This window comes from Euprymna scolopes, chromosome 41, assembly GCF_053919585.1.
Source record: "Euprymna scolopes isolate OS-2025 chromosome 41, ASM5391958v1, whole genome shotgun sequence".
Classification (NCBI taxonomy): domain Eukaryota; kingdom Metazoa; phylum Mollusca; class Cephalopoda; order Sepiida; family Sepiolidae; genus Euprymna; species Euprymna scolopes.
The window spans coordinates 57,926,196-57,947,055 of record NC_136522.1 but is presented as its reverse complement, the minus strand read 5'-3'; positions in this window follow the sequence as shown (position 1 = coordinate 57,947,055).

The following is a 20,860-nucleotide window of genomic DNA, read 5'->3' as shown; positions in this document are numbered from 1 at the left end:
CATATTAGAGCATTAGAATATTAGAGTATTAGAATATTAGAGTAATAGAATATTAGAGTATTAGAGTATTAGAATATTAGAGTATTAGAATATTAGAGGATTAGAATATCAGAGACTTAGAATATTAGAGTATTCGAGTAATAGAGTATTAGAATATTAGAGTATTAGAGTATTGGAGTATTAGAATATTAGAGTATTAGAATATTAGAGTATTAGAGTATTAGAATATTAGAGTATAAGAATATTAGAGTATTAGAATATTAGAGTATAAGAGGATTAGAGTATTTGAATATTAGAGTATTAGAGTATTGGAGTATTAGAATATTAGAGTATTAGAGTATTAGAGTATTATAATATTAGAGTATTAGAGTATTAGAGTATTAGAATATTAGAGGATTAAAATATTAGAGTATTAGAATATTAGAGTATTAGAGGATTAGAGTATTTGAATATTAGAGTATTAGAGTATTGGAGTATTAGAATATTAGAGTATTAGAGTATTATAGTATTAGAATATTAGAGTATTAGAATATTAGAGTATTAGAATATTAGAGTATTAGGGGATTAGAGTATTTGAATATTAGAGTATTAGAGTATTAGAGTATTAGAATATTAGTGTATAAGCATATTAGAGCATTAGAATATTAGAGTATTAGAATATTAGAGTATTAGAATATTAGAGTATTAGAGGATTAGAGTATTTGAATATTAGAGTATTAGAGTATAATAATATTAGAGTATTAGATGATTAGAGGATTAGAGTATTTGAATATTAGAGTATTAGAGTATTAGAGTATTAGAGCATTAGAATATTAGAGTATTTGAATATAAGAGTATTCGAATATTAGAGTATTTGAATATTAGAGGATAAGAATATTAAAGGATTAGAATATCAGAGTATTAGAATATTAGAGTATTAGAATATTAGAGTATTAGAATATTAGAGTATTAGAATATTAGAGGATTAGAATATTAGAGTATTAGAATATTAGAGTATTAGAATATTAGAGGATTAGAATATTAGAGTATTAGAATATAAGAGTATTAGAGTATTTGATTATTAGAGTATTAGAGTATTAGAGTATTAGAATATTAGAGTATAAGAGGATTAGAGTATTAGAATATTAGAGTATAAGAGGATTAGAATATTAGAGTATTAGAGTATTAGAATATTAGAGTATTAGAATATTAGAGTATTAGAATATTAGAGTATTTGAATATTAGAGTATTAGAATATTAGAGTATTAGAATATTAGAGTATTAGAGGATTAGAGGATTAGAATATAAGAGTATTAGAATATTAGAGTATTATAATATTAGAGTATTAGAATATTAGAGTATTTGAATATTAGAGTATTAGAATATTAGAATATTAGAGGATTAGAATATTAGAATATTAGAATATTAGAGTATTAGAATATTAGAGGATTAGAATATTAGAGTATAAGAATTTTAGAGTATAAGAATATTAGAGTATGAGAGGATTAGAGGATTGGAATATTAGAATATTAGAGTATTAGAATATTTGAATATTAGAGTATCAGATGATTTGAGTATTAGAGTATTTGAATATAAGAATATTAGAGTATTAGAATATTAGAGTATTAGAGGATTAAGGGATTGGAATATTAGAATATTAGAATATTAGAGTATTAGAATATTTGAGTATTAGAGGATTAGAGGATTAGAATATTAGAGTATTAGAATATTAGAGTATTAGAATATTAGAGGATTAGAGGATTAGAGGATTGGAATATTAGAATATTAGAATATTAGAGGATTAGAGGATTAGAATATAAGAGTATAAGAATATTAGAGTATTAGGGGATTAGAGGATTAGAATATTAGAATATTAGAATATTAGAGTATTAGAGTACTAGAGGATTAGAATATTAGAGTATTAGAATATTAGAGCATTAGAATATTAGAGTATTAGAATATTAGAGTAATAGAATATTAGAGTATTAGAGTATTAGCATATTAGAGTATTAGAATATTAGAGTATTAGAATATTAGAGTATTAGAATATTAGAGTATTAGAGTATTAGAGCATTAGAATATTAGAGTATTAGAATATTAGAGTAATAGAATATTAGAGTATTAGAGTATTTGCATATTAGAGCATTAGAATATTAGAGTATTAGAATATTAGAGTAATAGAATATTAGAGTATTAGAGTATTAGAATATTAGAGTATTAGAATATTAGAGGATTAGAATATCAGAGACTTAGAATATTAGAGTATTCGAGTAATAGAGTATTAGAATATTAGAGTATTAGAGTATTGGAGTATTAGAATATTAGAGTATTAGAATATTAGAGTATTAGAGTATTAGAATATTAGAGTATAAGAATATTAGAGTATTAGAATATTAGAGTATAAGAGGATTAGAGTATTTGAATATTAGAGTATTAGAGTATTGGAGTATTAGAATATTAGAGTATTAGAGTATTAGAGTATTATAATATTAGAGTATTAGAGTATTAGAGTATTAGAATATTAGAGGATTAAAATATTAGAGTATTAGAATATTAGAGTATTAGAGGATTAGAGTATTTGAATATTAGAGTATTAGAGTATTGGAGTATTAGAATATTAGAGTATTAGAGTATTATAGTATTAGAATATTAGAGTATTAGAATATTAGAGTATTAGAATATTAGAGTATTAGAATATTAGAGTATTAGGGGATTAGAGTATTTGAATATTAGAGTATTAGAGTATTAGAGTATTAGAATATTAGTGTATAAGCATATTAGAGCATTAGAATATTAGAGTATTAGAATATTAGAGTATTAGAATATTAGAGTATTAGAGGATTAGAGTATTTGAATATTAGAGTATTAGAGTATAATAATATTAGAGTATTAGATGATTAGAGGATTAGAGTATTTGAATATTAGAGTATTAGAGTATTAGAGTATTAGAGCATTAGAATATTAGAGTATTTGAATATAAGAGTATTCGAATATTAGAGTATTTGAATATTAGAGGATAAGAATATTAAAGGATTAGAATATCAGAGTATTAGAATATTAGAGTATTAGAATATTAGAGTATTAGAATATTAGAGTATTAGAATATTAGAGGATTAGAATATTAGAGTATTAGAATATTAGAGTATTAGAATATTAGAGGATTAGAATATTAGAGTATTAGAATATAAGAGTATTAGAGTATTTGATTATTAGAGTATTAGAGTATTAGAGTATTAGAATATTAGAGTATAAGAGGATTAGAGTATTAGAATATTAGAGTATAAGAGGATTAGAATATTAGAGTATTAGAGTATTAGAATATTAGAGTATTAGAATATTAGAGTATTAGAATATTAGAGTATTTGAATATTAGAGTATTAGAATATTAGAGTATTAGAATATTAGAGTATTAGAGGATTAGAGGATTAGAATATAAGAGTATTAGAATATTAGAGTATTATAATATTAGATTATTAGAATATTAGAGTATTTGAATATTAGAGTATTAGAATATAAGAATATTAGAGGATTAGAATATTAGAATATTAGAATATTAGAGTATTAGAATATTAGAGGATTAGAATATTAGAGTATAAGAATTTTAGAGTATAAGAATATTAGAGTATGAGAGGATTAGAGGATTGGAATATTAGAATATTAGAGTATTAGAATATTTTAATATTAGAGTATCAGATGATTTGAGTATTAGAGTATTTGAATATAAGAATATTAGAGTATTAGAATATTAGAGTATTAGAGGATTAAGGGATTGGAATATTAGTATATAAGAATATTAGAGTATTAGAATATTTGAGTATTAGAGGATTAGAGGATTAGAATATTAGAGTATTAGAATATTAGAGTATTAGAATATTAGAGTATTAGAATATTAGAGGATTAGAGGATTAGAGGATTGGAATATTAGAATATTAGAATATTAGAGGATTAGAGGATTAGAATATAAGAGTATAAGAATATTAGAGTATTAGGGGATTAGAGGATTAGAATATTAGAATATTAGAATATTAGAGTTTTAGAGGATTAGAGGATTAGAATATTAAAGTATTAGAATATTAGAGTATTAGAATATTAGAGTATTGGAATATTAGATCATTAGAGGATTAGAGTATTTGAATATTAGAGTATTAGAGTATTAGAGTATTAGAATATAAGAGTATTAGAGGATTAGAGTATTAGAATATAAGAGGATTAGAGTATTAGAGTATTAGAATATTAGAGTATTAGAGGATTAGAGGATTAGAATATTAGAGTATTAGAATACTAGAGTATTAGAATATTAGAGTATTAGAATATTAGAGTATTAGAATATAAGAGGATTAGAATATTAGAGTATTAGAATATTAGAGGATTAGAATATTAGAGTATTAGAATATTAGAGTATTAGAATATTAGTGTATTTGAATATTAGAGTATTAGAATATTAGAGTATTAGAATATTAGAGGATTAGATTATTAGAGTATTAGAATATTAGAGTATTAGAATATTAGAATATTAGAGTATTAGAATATTAGAGGATTAGAATATTAGAATATTAGAATATTAGAGTATTAGAATATTAGAGGATTAGAATATTAGAGTATACGAATTTTAGAGTATTAGAGGATTAGAGGATTAGAATATTAAAGTATTAGAATATTAGAGTATTAGAATATTAGAGTATTTGAGGATTAGAGGATTGGAATATTAGAGTATTAGAATATTAGAGTATTAGAATATTAGAGTATTAGAGGATTAGAGGATTAGAATATTAAAGTATTAGAATATTAGAGTATTAGAATATTAGAGTATTTGAGGATTAGAGGATTGGAATATTAGAGTATTAGAATATTAGAGTATTAGAATATTAGAGTATTAGAGGATTAGAGGATTGGAATATTAGAATATTCGAATATTAGAGGATTAGAGGATTATAGGATTAGAATATAAGAGTATTAGAATATTAGAGTATTAGAGGATTAGAGGATTAGAATATTAGAATATTAGAATATCAGAGTATTAGAGGATTAGAGGATTAGAATATTAAATTATTAGAATATTAGAGTATTAGAATATTAGAGTATTAGAGGATTAGAGGATTAGAATATTAGAGTATTAGAATATTAGAGTATTAGAATATTAGAGTATTAGAATATTAGAGTATTAGAATATCAGAGGATTAGAATATTAGAGTATTAGAATATTAGAATATTAGAATATTAGAGGATTAGAATATTAGAGGATAAATTTTAGAGTATTAGAATATTAGAGTATTCGAATATTAGAGTATTGAATATTAGAGTATTAGAATATTAGATTATTAGAATATTAGAGGATTAGAATATTAGACTATTAGAATATTAGAGTATTAGAATATTAGAGTATTAGAATATTAGAGTATTAGAATATTAGAGTATTAGAATATTAGAGGATTAGAATATTAGAGTATTAGAATATTAGAGTATTAGAATATTAGAGTATTAGAATATTAGAGTATTAGAATATTAGAGGATTAGAATATTAGAGTATAAGAATATTAGAATATTAGAATATTAGAGTATTAGAATATTAGAGTATTAGAATATTAGACTATTAGAATATTAAAGTATTAGAATATTAGAGTATTAGAATATTAGAGTATAAGAATATTAGAGGATTAGAATATTAGAATATTAGAATATTAGAGTATTAGAATATTAGAGTATTAGAATATTAGAGTATTAGAATATTAGACTATTAGAATATTAGAGTATTAGAATATTAGAGTATTAGAATATTAGAGTATTAGAATATTAGATTATTAGAATATTAGAGGATTAGAATATTTGAGTATAAGAATATTAGAATATTAGAATATTAGAGTATTAGAATATTTGAATATTAGAGTATCAGAGTATTAGAGTATTAGAGTATTTGAATATAAGAATATTAGAATATTAGAATATTAGAGTATTAGAGTATTTGAATATTAGAATATTAGAATATTAGAGTATCAGAGTATTAGAGTATTAGAGTGTTTGAATATTAGAATATTAGAATATTAGAATATTATAGTAGAAGAATATCAGATTATTAGAGTATTAGAATATTAGAATATTAGAGTATAAGAGTATTAGAGTATTAGAGTATTTGAATATTAGAGTATTAGAATATTAGAATATTAGAATATTAGAGTATTAGCGTATTAGAATATTAGAGTATTTGAATATTAGAATATTAGAGTATTAGAATATTAGAATATTAGAGTATAAGAGTATTAGAGTATTAGAGTATTTGAATATTAGAGTATTTGAATATTAGAATATTAGAGTATTAGAATATTAGAGGATTAGAGTATTTCAATATTAGAATATTAGAGTATTAGAATATTAGAGTATCAGAGTATTAGAGTATTTGAATATTAGAATATTAGAATATTAGAGTATTAGAATATTAGAGTATAAGAATATTAGAGTATTAGAATATTAGAGTATTAGAATATTAGAGTATTAGAGTATTTGAATATTAAAATATTAGAATATTAGAGTATTAGAGTATTAGAGTATTGGAGTATTTGAATATTAGAATATTAGAGTATTAGAATATTAGAGTATTAGAGTATTTGAATATTAGAATATTAGAGTATTAGATTATTAGAGTATAAGAATATTAGAGTATTAGAATATTAGAGTATTAGAATATTAGAGTATTAGAATATTAGAGTATTAGAGTATTTGAATATTAAAATATTAGAATATTAGAGTATTAGAGTATAAGAATATTAGAGTATTAGAATATTAGAGTATTAGAATATTAGAGTATTAGATTATTTGAATATTAAAATATTAAAATATAAGAATATTAGAGTATTAGAGTATTAGAATATTAGAGTATTAGAATATTGGAGTATTTGAATATTAGAATATTAGAGTATTAGAATATTAGAGTATTAGAATATTAGAGTATTAGAGTATTAGAATATTAGAATATTAGAATATTAGAGTATTAGAGTATTAGAATATTAGAGTATAAGAGTATTAGAATATTAGAATATTAGAGTATTAGAATATTAGAGTATTAGAATATTAGAGTATTAGAGTATTGGAGTATTTGAATATTAGTATATTAGAATATTAGAGTATTAGAGTATTAGAATATTAGAGTATTAGAGTATTAGAATATTAGAATATTAGAGTATTAGAATATTAGAGTATAAGAGTATTAGAATATTAGAATATTAGAATATTTGAATATTAGAGTATTAGAGTATTAGAATATTAGAGTATTAGAGTATTAGAATATTATAATATTAGAGTATTAGAATATTAGAGTATTAGAATATTAGAGTATTAGAGTATTGGAGTATTTGAATATTAGTATATTAGAATATTAGAGTATTAGAGTATTAGAATATTAGAGTATAAGAGTATTAGAATATTAGAATATTAGAATATTTGAATATTAGAGTATTAGAGTATTAGAATATTAGAGTATTAGAGTATTAGAGTATTAGAATATTAGAGTATTAGAGTATTAGAATATTAGAATATTAGAGTATTAGATTATTAGAGTATTAGAATATTAGAGTATTAGAATATTAGAGTATTAGAGGATTAAAGGATTAGTGGATTAGAGTATTAGAATATTAGAATATTAGAGTATTAGATTATTAGAGTATTAGAATATTAGAGTATTAGAATATTAGAGTATTAGAGGATTAAAGGATTAGAGGATTAGAGTATTAGAGGATAAGAGTATTAGAGTATTAAAGTATTAGAGGATTAGAGTATTATAATATTAGAGTATTAGAGTATTAGAGGATTAGAGTATTAGAGTATTAGAGTATTATAATATTTATATAAATAAATAAAATAAAATATCACACAATTCTTACATTTTTGGGACTGGCGTATAAACAATCTAAATAGCCCTTTTAATCTTGGACGTCAGCCTGTCACTATTTGTTTATATTTCTTCATATATTAAAGAGTTCCTTATTGTGTATTGTTTTAGATATTTCTTATGAATAGCTGCTCTCTCCTATTTCAGAGGATGACTCCTCCCGCACCCGCTGGGGCGTGAATGGTTACTTGAGAAGACCACACACCGTATTTTTCAATATTCAGTCAGAATTTACTACATATAAGTAGCATCTTGATTTCCAGGTCTCTGAAAAACAATGCAGTAAGCAAAGACAATCAATGGTGGTTTCTAGTAACCATTTACATTCTCTCAATTAGGCATGAACGTTTTCTTCAGGAAGTCTTCAAGTTCCCTCGAGAATGAACTCAACACCTCGATAGAAAACCCTTAATTTTATTCCACCAAATAAAGATTAATGCCTCAATCATTATATATATATATATACCATTCCTCTTATGAATTCGTTTTTCTTTTGTGCGTATTGATATTCATATTAAAAACCTTTTTTTCAATTAGTATTTATTTCATTTCCCACCAAAGCAAAATGTGACAAGAGGTGGTTTTTAAAGTGGGGGTTAAACCAGGTCCCTGAAAAAAAGGGAAAAGGGGCACTCTTGTTGGGTCCAAAAATAGTAATTGTCCCCATATAGAAGGTTTCCCCTCCATTGACTGAAACAAATTACCTTAAGTGCAGCATCTGCAGAACAGATACTGCACTTTGATTCCGGCCCGAAGGCCAAGAACAACATTTTATTTATTTGCTCCCCCACCGAGAAAATAAGGCACAATGCCGATTTTTTTATGTGAGGAGTGAAGGGGAAATGGGGGCCAACTCCCCGGAGAGTAGGGGAGCTGGATAGTGACAATTGTTATTTTCCCCTACATTGACCAAGGTCTTAAATGTGGGATTTCCCCCACATATGGTCTTTGCTTGCAATATCTGCCGCAACAGGTACTACAGTTTGATCCCGGCCCGAATGCTAAGAACAACAGGGTATTTATTTGCTCCCCAACCGAGCAAATAAGGCACAAAGCCGATTTTTAATGTGAGGAGTGAAGGGGAAATGGGGACCAACTCCCCGGGGAGTAGGGGAGCTGGATAGTGACAATTGGTATAAAGGGTTGCCCCTACATTGACCAAGGTCTTATATGTGGGGCTACCCCCACATATGGTCTTTGCTTGCAGTATCTGCCGGACAAGATACTACAATTTGATCCCGGCCCGAAGGCCAAGAACAACAGAAAAAAGGCAATCCTCTTTTCTATTTATTTATGAAGAAAATACAATTTTCTTATATATAATGGAATAATCACCTTTAGTTAGCTATTACGTGTAATTATATCCATGCTGATATTCTACATGATTTATACTGGCATAATATTTGCGTAAAAACTTTGTTTCCAGCTATATTTATGTATACGTATATATTTTTGTTTAACAAATTTTGCCTACGAAACTCCTCCTAGAAATTTTGGGTCTGCAGACATGAAACTTCATGTATAAGGTATTTGAATCCATGCAAAACTTTATATTTGGGTTTTAGCCCGGAAACAATCGGTGGAAATGTGTGAAAATTTAAAACAATGAAATTTGCCAGGTGAAGGTCGAACGCTGGCATTACTAGTGCATAACGTTGTAGCTATTGGTTCATGATTTAATTTTTAGCCGTGGAGTAAACATGTTTCCATAGTCCAGTCATTGACGGCAGAGGCAAAATAAATCATGAGCTGAACGTTTTGGTTTCGATTTTTGGTGGCGGCGCATGAGTCTTTTTCTTTTTAATACTTTTTTAAATCATTACTATATATTGTATCCAATCTATCAATCTGTCTATCCATCTATCTATATATCTATAAAAGTGAAACTGTTTGTCAGTATTTTCTCTATGGTAGTTAAGGAAGACTATTATACAGAAAGGCATTACTTTACATATTCACAATTTTTAATATATACATATGCACATAACCTTGTGAACAGTACATAGGGCCGGAGCAAAGCCGAGCGGAAGTGCTAGTATTAAATAAACCGAGGCTGTATATGCGTCTGCGTGTGAGTTCGAACCCTATGGGCTCGGAAACGGCAGTGCTGCCTTTTTATGAAATTTATCATGAAGATACTTTATGCTCCTAGCAGTGTTCTGAGATAGGTTTTGTATCAAAATGTCTTGAATAAGTATCAATAATCGGTAATCGAAATAATCCGATGAAAGGAAAAACATGGGGTTTCGACCAAAAGTCAACACGTTACAAACCTAATATTTCAAGTGGATTTGAGAAGTTTTAGTTGTACACAAGCAAAAAGGTCTCACATATAAAATCAACAGTAGGTAATTTGATGAGACAGGAGCACATGCGAAATGAATGTTTCTGTTTAGAGGGCAGTTGAACGAGGGTGGTTTACTTTTACTTTATAAACGTTAAGTCAACGTATTATATATAACAATATAATTTTATAAAAATCAACAGCAGAATTTCTATTAATTTTATTTATTACAGACAATTATATAAGCTTTTATTAGTTGTTTCACGAGGTTTCGGCCAACTATTCCTCCGGCCTTCGTCAGGTGGTAACCGCGACGGATGTGAACTCTGAATCTGCTGACTGCATTTATTGCAATTACTGCCTTCCGTAGTTCTTGTCGTCTGACCACGTTTTGGCCACGTAAGCCTCTGGTCGGCTTTGGATTGAAACCGCTCTTTTCAGACAATTCTTACCTGGAACCGTATAGATTCAACGTCTCTATCAACTGCGTCACGGGCCTCAAGGTGGGACGACAACAACTACCGAAGGCAGTAATTGCAGTGAATGTAGTCAGCAGATCCAGGGTTCCAGTGAATGCACATTGAACGTGTCATAAAATATGACTAAGTTCAGCATTTGCAACCCCCAATATTAGGCCCCCAAAGTCCCCGGGGGACGTCAAATCCTTGTGCAAATGGACAAACGGTGCAGTTTTAGGCCTTAACATATGTAAATTTGATTTCTGCATCATGCAAAAAATGAAATGATAAAGTCCATCTCCCCCCCTCATTAAGCCTCAAAAGTCCCCAAAGTCTAAACATATTCAAATTTGAGTTCAGCACCATGCAAAACTGCTATATAGGCATACACAGCAAGTTTTGGACAAATATGATAAACTAGCCCAAAAAATTGAGTGTTGTTATTAGTCCTAGAAGAGCCCCCCGGGGGGCACACTCAAGAGATATCGCGAAGTACAGACAAACAAAATCATATAGAAAGCAGTTAATTACAACTTTTCAGACAGTTTTAGAAAAATCCAAGGCATAATTCTTTTTAATAAGAAGAAAAGTTTCAATTATAACAATTTTAACCCGAAACGCACCCTTGGAGAGGGCGCATCAGGAGTTTTCTCGGCAAATCCCTTCGGTTACATTTTTACTCATATTATGTTTAATGTTTGTTCAAACGGGCGAAGGGACAAGGTTGAATTTCCAGGTCCACCCTCCTTTTGTAAGGGTCCAAAAAAGTAAACATGTAGGTTTGATAAGAAATTGGAAATCAGAGAAATTAGTGTCGGACGTTTATAATGTTGTATTCGCTCATAGTTATTTCACACTCTTAGAAATGCTATCATCGTATTCTTTTACTAAGAAAAGTCATTCTTTATTGCTTGTCGACCCTATATGAAAATCTTGATGAGACCCTACGCGAAAATTTTGATGAGACCCTAAGCGAAAATCTTGATGAGACCCTACGCAAAACTTTTGATGAGACGCTACGCGAAAATCTTGATGAGACCCTACCCGAAATTTTTGATGAGACCCTACGCAAAAATTTTTATGAGACCCTACGCGAAAATTGTGATGAGACCCTACGCGAAAATTGTGATGAGACCCTACGCGAAAATTGTGATGAGACCCTACGCGATACTCATGATGAGACCCTACGCGAAAATTGTGATGAGACTCTACGCGAAAATCTTGATGAGACCCTACGTAAAACTTTTGATGAGACGCTACGCGAAAATCTTGATGAGACCCTACCCGAAATTTTTGATGAGACCCTACGCAAAAATTTTTATGAGACCCTACGCGAAAATTGTGATGAGACCCTACGCGAAAATTGTGATGAGACCCTACGCGATACTCATGATGAGACCCTACGCGAAAATTGTGATGAGACTCTACGCGAAAATTTTGATGGGAACCTACGCAAAAATTTTGTATGAGACCTTTTCTCGAAAATTTTGATGAGACTCTACGTGAATATTTTGATGAGACCCTACACCAAAATCTTGATGAGACCGTACGCGAAAATTTGGATGAGACCCTACGTGATAATTTTGATGAGACCCTTCGCGAAAATCTTGATGAGACCCTACGCGAAAATTTTGATGAGGTGCTACACAAAAATTTTGATGAGACCCTACGTGAATATTTGGATGAGACCTTACGCGAAAATTTTTATGTGACCCTACGCGAAGATCTTGTGTAGACCCTACACGAAAATTTTGATGAGAACCTCAAGTGCTTATCTTTTTTCCGTCAAAATACGCTTTACTGCATTGGCCTCTCAAATCCATATCTACCCTTGTATTTAGCTACTAAACGAGAAGGTAAATAATGTACCTATTGTAATGCTGTGTCCCTTTGGGCTGTGTTTGTAGCGTAGTATCCGTGTTAACCGTGGAAAGCATGGCCAAGGGTCAAAACATAGTTGTTATTATTATTATTATTATTATTATTATTATTATTATTATTATTATTATTAGTGTATTCAAGCGACGGCGGGTCGCTGGATCAATTATTATTATTAGAAATATAAACAATTATATTCAGGAAAAAATTATAGACATATAATATGATAAGATCGCAAAAGGAACGTGCAACTAGAAAATAGATATAAATATGATTTTGGGGTTGCATAAACAAATAACTCGATTTGGGTTACATTAGCTGTTGGTTTGAGTGACGTAATGAGACAGGTGATGACGTTTAGGTTTGGGAGGATTCTAGGCAGTCGTTAGTTGGGCATCACAGCGAACGGACGACTCAAGAGAGGAGTTGGTCTCCATGACGCAGGGAGCGGCGTCATTTTAGGCAGCCAAGAGGGAAAAACGTGTGATCTCTGAAGATGCTGGCCAGGTCATGAGAATTATTGTTCGTAAATGATACAAGTATGTGTTATGTTATTTACATCTGTTAATAAAAAATACCTGTTTATCTTCAACTGTTTCGATACGTCCACGTCAATCGTTTCATATTAGAACTGTTGCATAAATGTTAGAACATACACACTGGACGATAAACTAAATCATACGACGTATACGTGCATTTACACGTACATGAATATACAGATAAAATATAAAAAACAATTATTACAAAATGTACGTCGCTATAGAACGTATTCATGCATAAAACATAACAATATAGATGAAATTTTATTCGAATATAATTTATAAAACTCACTAGGTTTGTTTGTCCCAATTTTTATTTTCAAAGTGCATATCCTCCGAAACGCAATGCCGCCCTTTTATGGGGTTTTAGCAGATAAAAAAATAATTGCTGAGGGTTTAAATTAAAACAATAATAATTGGTACTTGGCAAACATTAGTCAATAAAAAGTGATGTTGTACACATGCGTGTATATATACATATATACAGTCCTAGTCAAAATCATAAGACCATTAATAAAGTAAGCGTTTACGCATATTATCGAATTTTTAACCAAAAATATGGTTGAAACCATTGCCAAAAGGGAAAATATGATGGAAAAAAAAAATGAAATCTGCTTCATTCGAAGCCTTAACCCTGATCTAATAATTATTTTTTAAAAAACAATCATTTTCACCTGGTCAAAATGATAAGACCACTTTAATAAAATCCGCTAGTTTTGAAAAAATGAATACGAAAAGCTGTCTATGTTACTAAAAGCAACTATATATATATATATATATATATATATATATATATATATATATATATATGTAATATAGAATTGAAATTAAGTTTACCAAGATAATCCAAACAGCAAACTTCAAATCTATATAATCATAAAACTCAAATGACCTTGTAATGGGTGTTATAATCTAACATCCGGTTTACAACTTCCAGTTGCGCATGCGTACATAAACATAACCCCATAACAGCGTAAACTAATAAGCACCAATCGCTGGACCGGTTTCGTTCGAACAAACGGGCGTCATTAGAAAAGCGAATATCTTAAATTTATTAAATAAAAAACTTCAGGATATGGGAAGCAAACGCAAAATGGGATTACAAATAATACGTATAATCATCGACCTGTTTCATATATACGATATATATTATACTAAATAATTAACGCGACAATAAGACGTAACGTTTTACTATGTACGTTTTCAGCGTCCCAATTTTTTTCGCGTTTAAATTATCCAAATAAATAATTGTTAATACTTTCTGCGTTTTGTTTACATCGTTAATTTCCGTATTGCATTTAAGTTATTTTAACGCAATTCTCTAACAAATAAATTTACTGTAACCCATTGACAACCATAAGGGTATTTTATAACGGCGATTTACCTACCGCTTTCCTCTTTTTAAAAAAAATATTCTCCATTTGTTAATAATTACCCCGAAAATATGTTTGTTTTAAATTGTGTTACAAATGAATAATCAACGCAACAATAAAACGCATTGTTTTACTGTGTACGATTTCAGCGTCCCAGTTCTTTTTTTTTATTTTCGCGTTTAGATTCAAAGATGTATCAAAATTTAAATGTAACTTTAACTATTATGGTATCTGTTATGTGGACATTTACCTACAAGTATGGCCAAGTCACTTATAATTCAATCACTTTCAGTTTTTTTTTTTTCAAAAATAAATAATTATAAAGAGAACGACTTAGGGAAATCGATCCGCATTGCTCAATTTGTATGTCACATCTGCTTCAAGATGTGCAAATCTGCGGCGGGAACGCAGAGTCATCTGCGATGGCATGGACAACAAAATTGGGGGAACTCAACGTGACGCCGATAATCTGGGACGATGCAGCAATTATCATCACATACATACAAACATACATATATATCCACATACATACATACTTACATGATGATGGCAACGTCTTGTCAGACGAGTGCCACTCCCTCAGAAATTTAAAATCCATGAGCCCAAATGCCTGAGGGAGTATCTATACAAAGATGATGTTACAGAGTCTTAGCTTTGTACGACAGCTAAGTCTCTCTCTCGGTTCCAAATGTTGAGATCCAGCAACAAAAAAGAGCAAGATAGCCAGCAACAAATTAAACTGCAGACTAGCTTAATGCGGGTACTGGTCTCCCGCTTTATGGATTTTTAAATCAGAGATTTGCTTCTCCTAGAAAGGTTGCGTTCACCACGGCTTACGGGAGCCCTCTCCACCCCAATACACATATACACACACACAAATATACACGGTGCTAGTTGACCGTTGACGTAGAAAAAGAGTTCATTCCCCCTTTGGAAGGTCTTGTTTTTAATCCTCCAGGGAGACTAGCCGCCCTCCTCACAAAACTAGTCCGGTGGGGGAACCAGTTAGTCGCCGGTGACCCGACCATGAGGCAGGTAGTACTGGGTTACATGGCACCAGAGAATATGACATGACCTGACACATACATATATACACATATACATACATATATATGCATACACATATACACATATATATACATACATATATATATACATACACATATACCCACATATACATACATATATACCTATATATACATACATATATACAAATATACCTATATATACATACATATGTACAAATATTCCTATACATACATATATACCTATATATATACACACATACACATGCATACACATGTACAAACATATATACACATATATACATACAGATATACATACATACATATATAAACATACATACACATATACACACATCTATAGAAACATACACACACACATATATACAAAAACACGTATATACATACATATATATATACAGGCTCATATATACATATATGCACATACGCACATACATATACATACACATACGCATATACATACATATAGATATACATACCTATACATACATATGTATATACATATGTTCATATACATGCATATATAAATATACATACATATTCATACACATATACATACATACATATACATACACATATATATACATACAGATATATGCATATATATACATACGGATATATACATACATACACAAATATACATATATATATATACATAAGATGTATACATATATATATATATACATACAGATATATACATATATATACACATATATACATATATATACATACACATATATACATATATATACATACACACACATATATATACATACATATAGATACATACATATAAATATACATACACTTATATATATACACATACACATATATATATGCATATATATATATATACATACACGTATATACACATACACATATACATATATATACATATATATATGCATACACGTATATATATACATACACATACACATATACATACACACATATACATATACATATATATATATACATATATATACATACACATATACATATATACATACACACATATATATACACAGATATACATATATACATACACATATATATATAAATATATACATACACATATATATACATGCACATATATATACATACACATATATATACATATATATATATATATATATATACACATATATATATACATACACACATATATACATACACATATTTATATACATACACATATATACATACACACATACACACATACATACACACATATACATACACACATATACACATATATATATACATACCCACATGTACATACACACATATACACATATATATATGCATACACACGTGTATATATACCTATACACATATATATGTGTACATACACACATATGCACATATAAAAAAGTACATACACACATATACACATATATATGTACATATACACTTATATACACATATATAGGTTCATACACACATATATACACATATATATGTACATACACACTTATACATATATATATGTACATACACATCTATATCCATATATATGTACATACACATATACATACACATATATATATACATATATATATATACATACACACATATATACATACATACACATATATATATATATACATACATACACATATATATACATACACATATATATACACATATACATAAACCCATATATACACATATACATACATATATATACACATATAGATACATATATATACACAAATATACACATATGTATACATACATATACACATATATATACATATATACACATATATATACACATAAACACACATATATATTCACATATACATATACACATATATATACACATATATACACACATATATATACACATATATTATATATATACATATATACACATATATATAGACACATATATATACATATATATACACTTACATATATATACATATACACTTTTATATATATACATATATATACACTTATACATATGCATATATATACGCTTATATAAACATATTTATACACACATATATATACATATATATACACATATATACATATATATGCACACATATACATACATATGCATACACACATATATACATATACATACACACATATATACATATACATAAACACACATATCTACATGCATACACACATATATACATATACATACACACATATATACATGCATGTATATATACATACATATATACACATGCATATATATATACATATATGCATATATACATACATATATACATACATAGATACATATATATACATGCACACACATACATACATACATATACATGCATATATATAGATACATATACATACATATATATACATATACATGCCTACATATACACACATATACATATATGCATACACATATACATATATATATACATATATACATACATATATATACATATATACATATATGTACATACATATATACATACATATATATACATGAACATATACACATACATACATACACATACACATATACACATACATATATACGTATACACATATACATACATATATATACACATACACATATACATACATATATACACATACACATATACATATATATACATACATACACATATACACATACATATATACATACATACATATACATATATATGATGATTGCAACGTCTTGGTAGACGAGTGCCACTCCCTCAGACACTTAAACATGAGCCCAAAAATTACTTACAATGCCTGTTTGAGCGTGTGAATTCACCGGTAGAACTAAAAAAAAATACATACTTACATACATACATATATACATGCATACATACATACATGTATATGTATATATAATTATGTATGTATATATGTATATATGTATACATATGTATGTTATGTATATACATATATATATATATATATATATATATATATATATATTACGGTTTATCTGCTTAGTTAAACATGTTCCGATTACAGAATCGTATGAACGATCCGATAATGTGTAACTAAGCAGAAAATACTGTAATAAAGTATTTATATATATTTGCCATTGCAATAGTATTGAGCATTATTTTAGGCTTTTACTAATTAGTATTTCTGATATATGTATATATATATACGACTAAGTGAATATATTTTTATATTCACAAGTGAATTTATATATATATTTATATATATATGTATGTATGTATATATATATATATGTCAAATAAGAGACGTGTTACATTTAACACTTTTAAGCCAAATAACAACGCGAATTTTTTGAACCTTTATAAAATAAACGAATGTTTATTTTTAAAGAGAGAGATATATTTCAGAGATATACACTCCTTTTTATATCTGTATATATATATATATATATATATATATATATATATATATATATTCTCCTCTTATTCTTCGTCATGTTTAATGGAAGAATTTTAAGATAAGTCCACTTGATGTTAGCTGTGTTTTACTGTAGCCGGATTATTACGCGGGTCGCGCGTGATTTGAATGTCTGGGTAGGTTGATCCATTAAAGGCATTGAGTGCAATTTGTAAAATCAAATAAGAGACGTATTACATTCAACACATTAAAGTCAAATAACAACGCGATTTTTTTAACTTAAAATTCTTCCATTAAACATCATGACGAAGAATAATAGAAAAAAAACGAAATATATATATATATATATATATATATATATATATACATATATGTATATGTATATATATATATATATATATATATATATACAGATTGAAAAAGGAGTGTATATCTCCGAAATATATCTCTCTCTTTAAAAATAAACATTCGTTTATTTTATAAAGGTTAAATAAAATTCGCGTTGTTATTTGGCTTTGAAGTGTTAAATGTAACCCGTCTCTTATTTGATTTTCAAATGTCACTCAACGCCTTTAATGGATAAACCTACCCAGACTATATATATATATATATATATATATATATATATATATATATATATATATATATATATATATATATATATATATATATATAATTGAGAATATTCGTCTGAGGACACTTGTAACGTTACATACACAACGAATCTCCGATCTAGACGTTTGACATTTGCCCCTGTATTCAGACATGTATAAAACTTTCTCATCGTTTTTATACGGGAAAAATGGCTGCTAAGGGTTCAGAATTGAATATTGTTACATGAAATCATCGGATTTTCAACTGGTCACGGATGCGCATGTGTGAATTGTCCACATGACGTTTTATTAGAATTAGTAGATTTGAAAACACTATTGAAAGATAATGGCAAGCTTGCTAAATTATCGTCGAAGATGGCTATTTAGATTGTTGTCTCCCTCTCAGTCCGACTATTTTTTTTTACTTACAAGAAGTAAACTGTTTAGAAAAAAAAATTATACTTGCAAGCACCTCTAATTTTGCCATTGCTTCCAGGTCCACATATTACTTAATTTTTTTAAAGGAATTTAACATAACGTTTAATCCTTACGATGTTTTATGGTATTTCTACTTATTGTTAATAATAATTCTGTAGCTATTACTATATAATATTCATGAGTATCTTACGACCCTGCCACGCCGGGCGTCCTACTAGTATATATAAATATATATAGTTGAACTCTGTTTGATCAACGTTTGTACAGTATTCGTTATGTGTGCATTTGTGTGTAATTAGTGCAAGGGGAAGAACATATTTAATACAAATGTTACTTATTGTGTTGGTTATTGATAGAGTACAAGGTGGATTTCGGTTGAATAATTATTTTTAATAATGCTTGACACATTTCAACTTGCAAACAAATTGTTTCATGTCACAATCCCAATCGGCAAATTTACATTTTTTCCACATTGTATTGGACGTTCTGAAAGGAAGCCATAATTGTTTTAAACCGATTGTAATTTACACGATTAGATAATGCGAAAAACGCTATTTTAAATGATATATAAATGACCCGTGGCGCAGTTGTTAGAGTAATTAAAAAATCAATTGTAAAAAGTGATATTCTCCTGAAGGTTGAAGGTTCAATCCTCAGTGCTGGCGACCGAAAATATAATTGTGAATTACTTAGGAGTTATATTTAGTCATGGCTGACCGAACAAAAGCATGCTACCACCGTAAATAAAGTAAAAAAATGGTTCCACTCGAAAGTCTGTCTAAATTCCTGAGTTCGATAGAAACATTCAAGAGTTCGACAAGATACACCTTAAGACGGTGTGAGGTTGCATCGATCGAAACATTGTGAAATTCACTCAAGATGGAACAGTAGTCCGATGAATCCAAATAATACGTATATTGCTTTGTTGTGGAGAAATGAAAAAAGTGTACATATTATATATATATATATATATATATATATATATATATATATATATATACATATATATATATATAATATGTTTCTAGAGAACGTCTCAAACTGTTTATATGTTATATATTCACCTCCCTATGTTTGTGTGTCATTTTAGGAA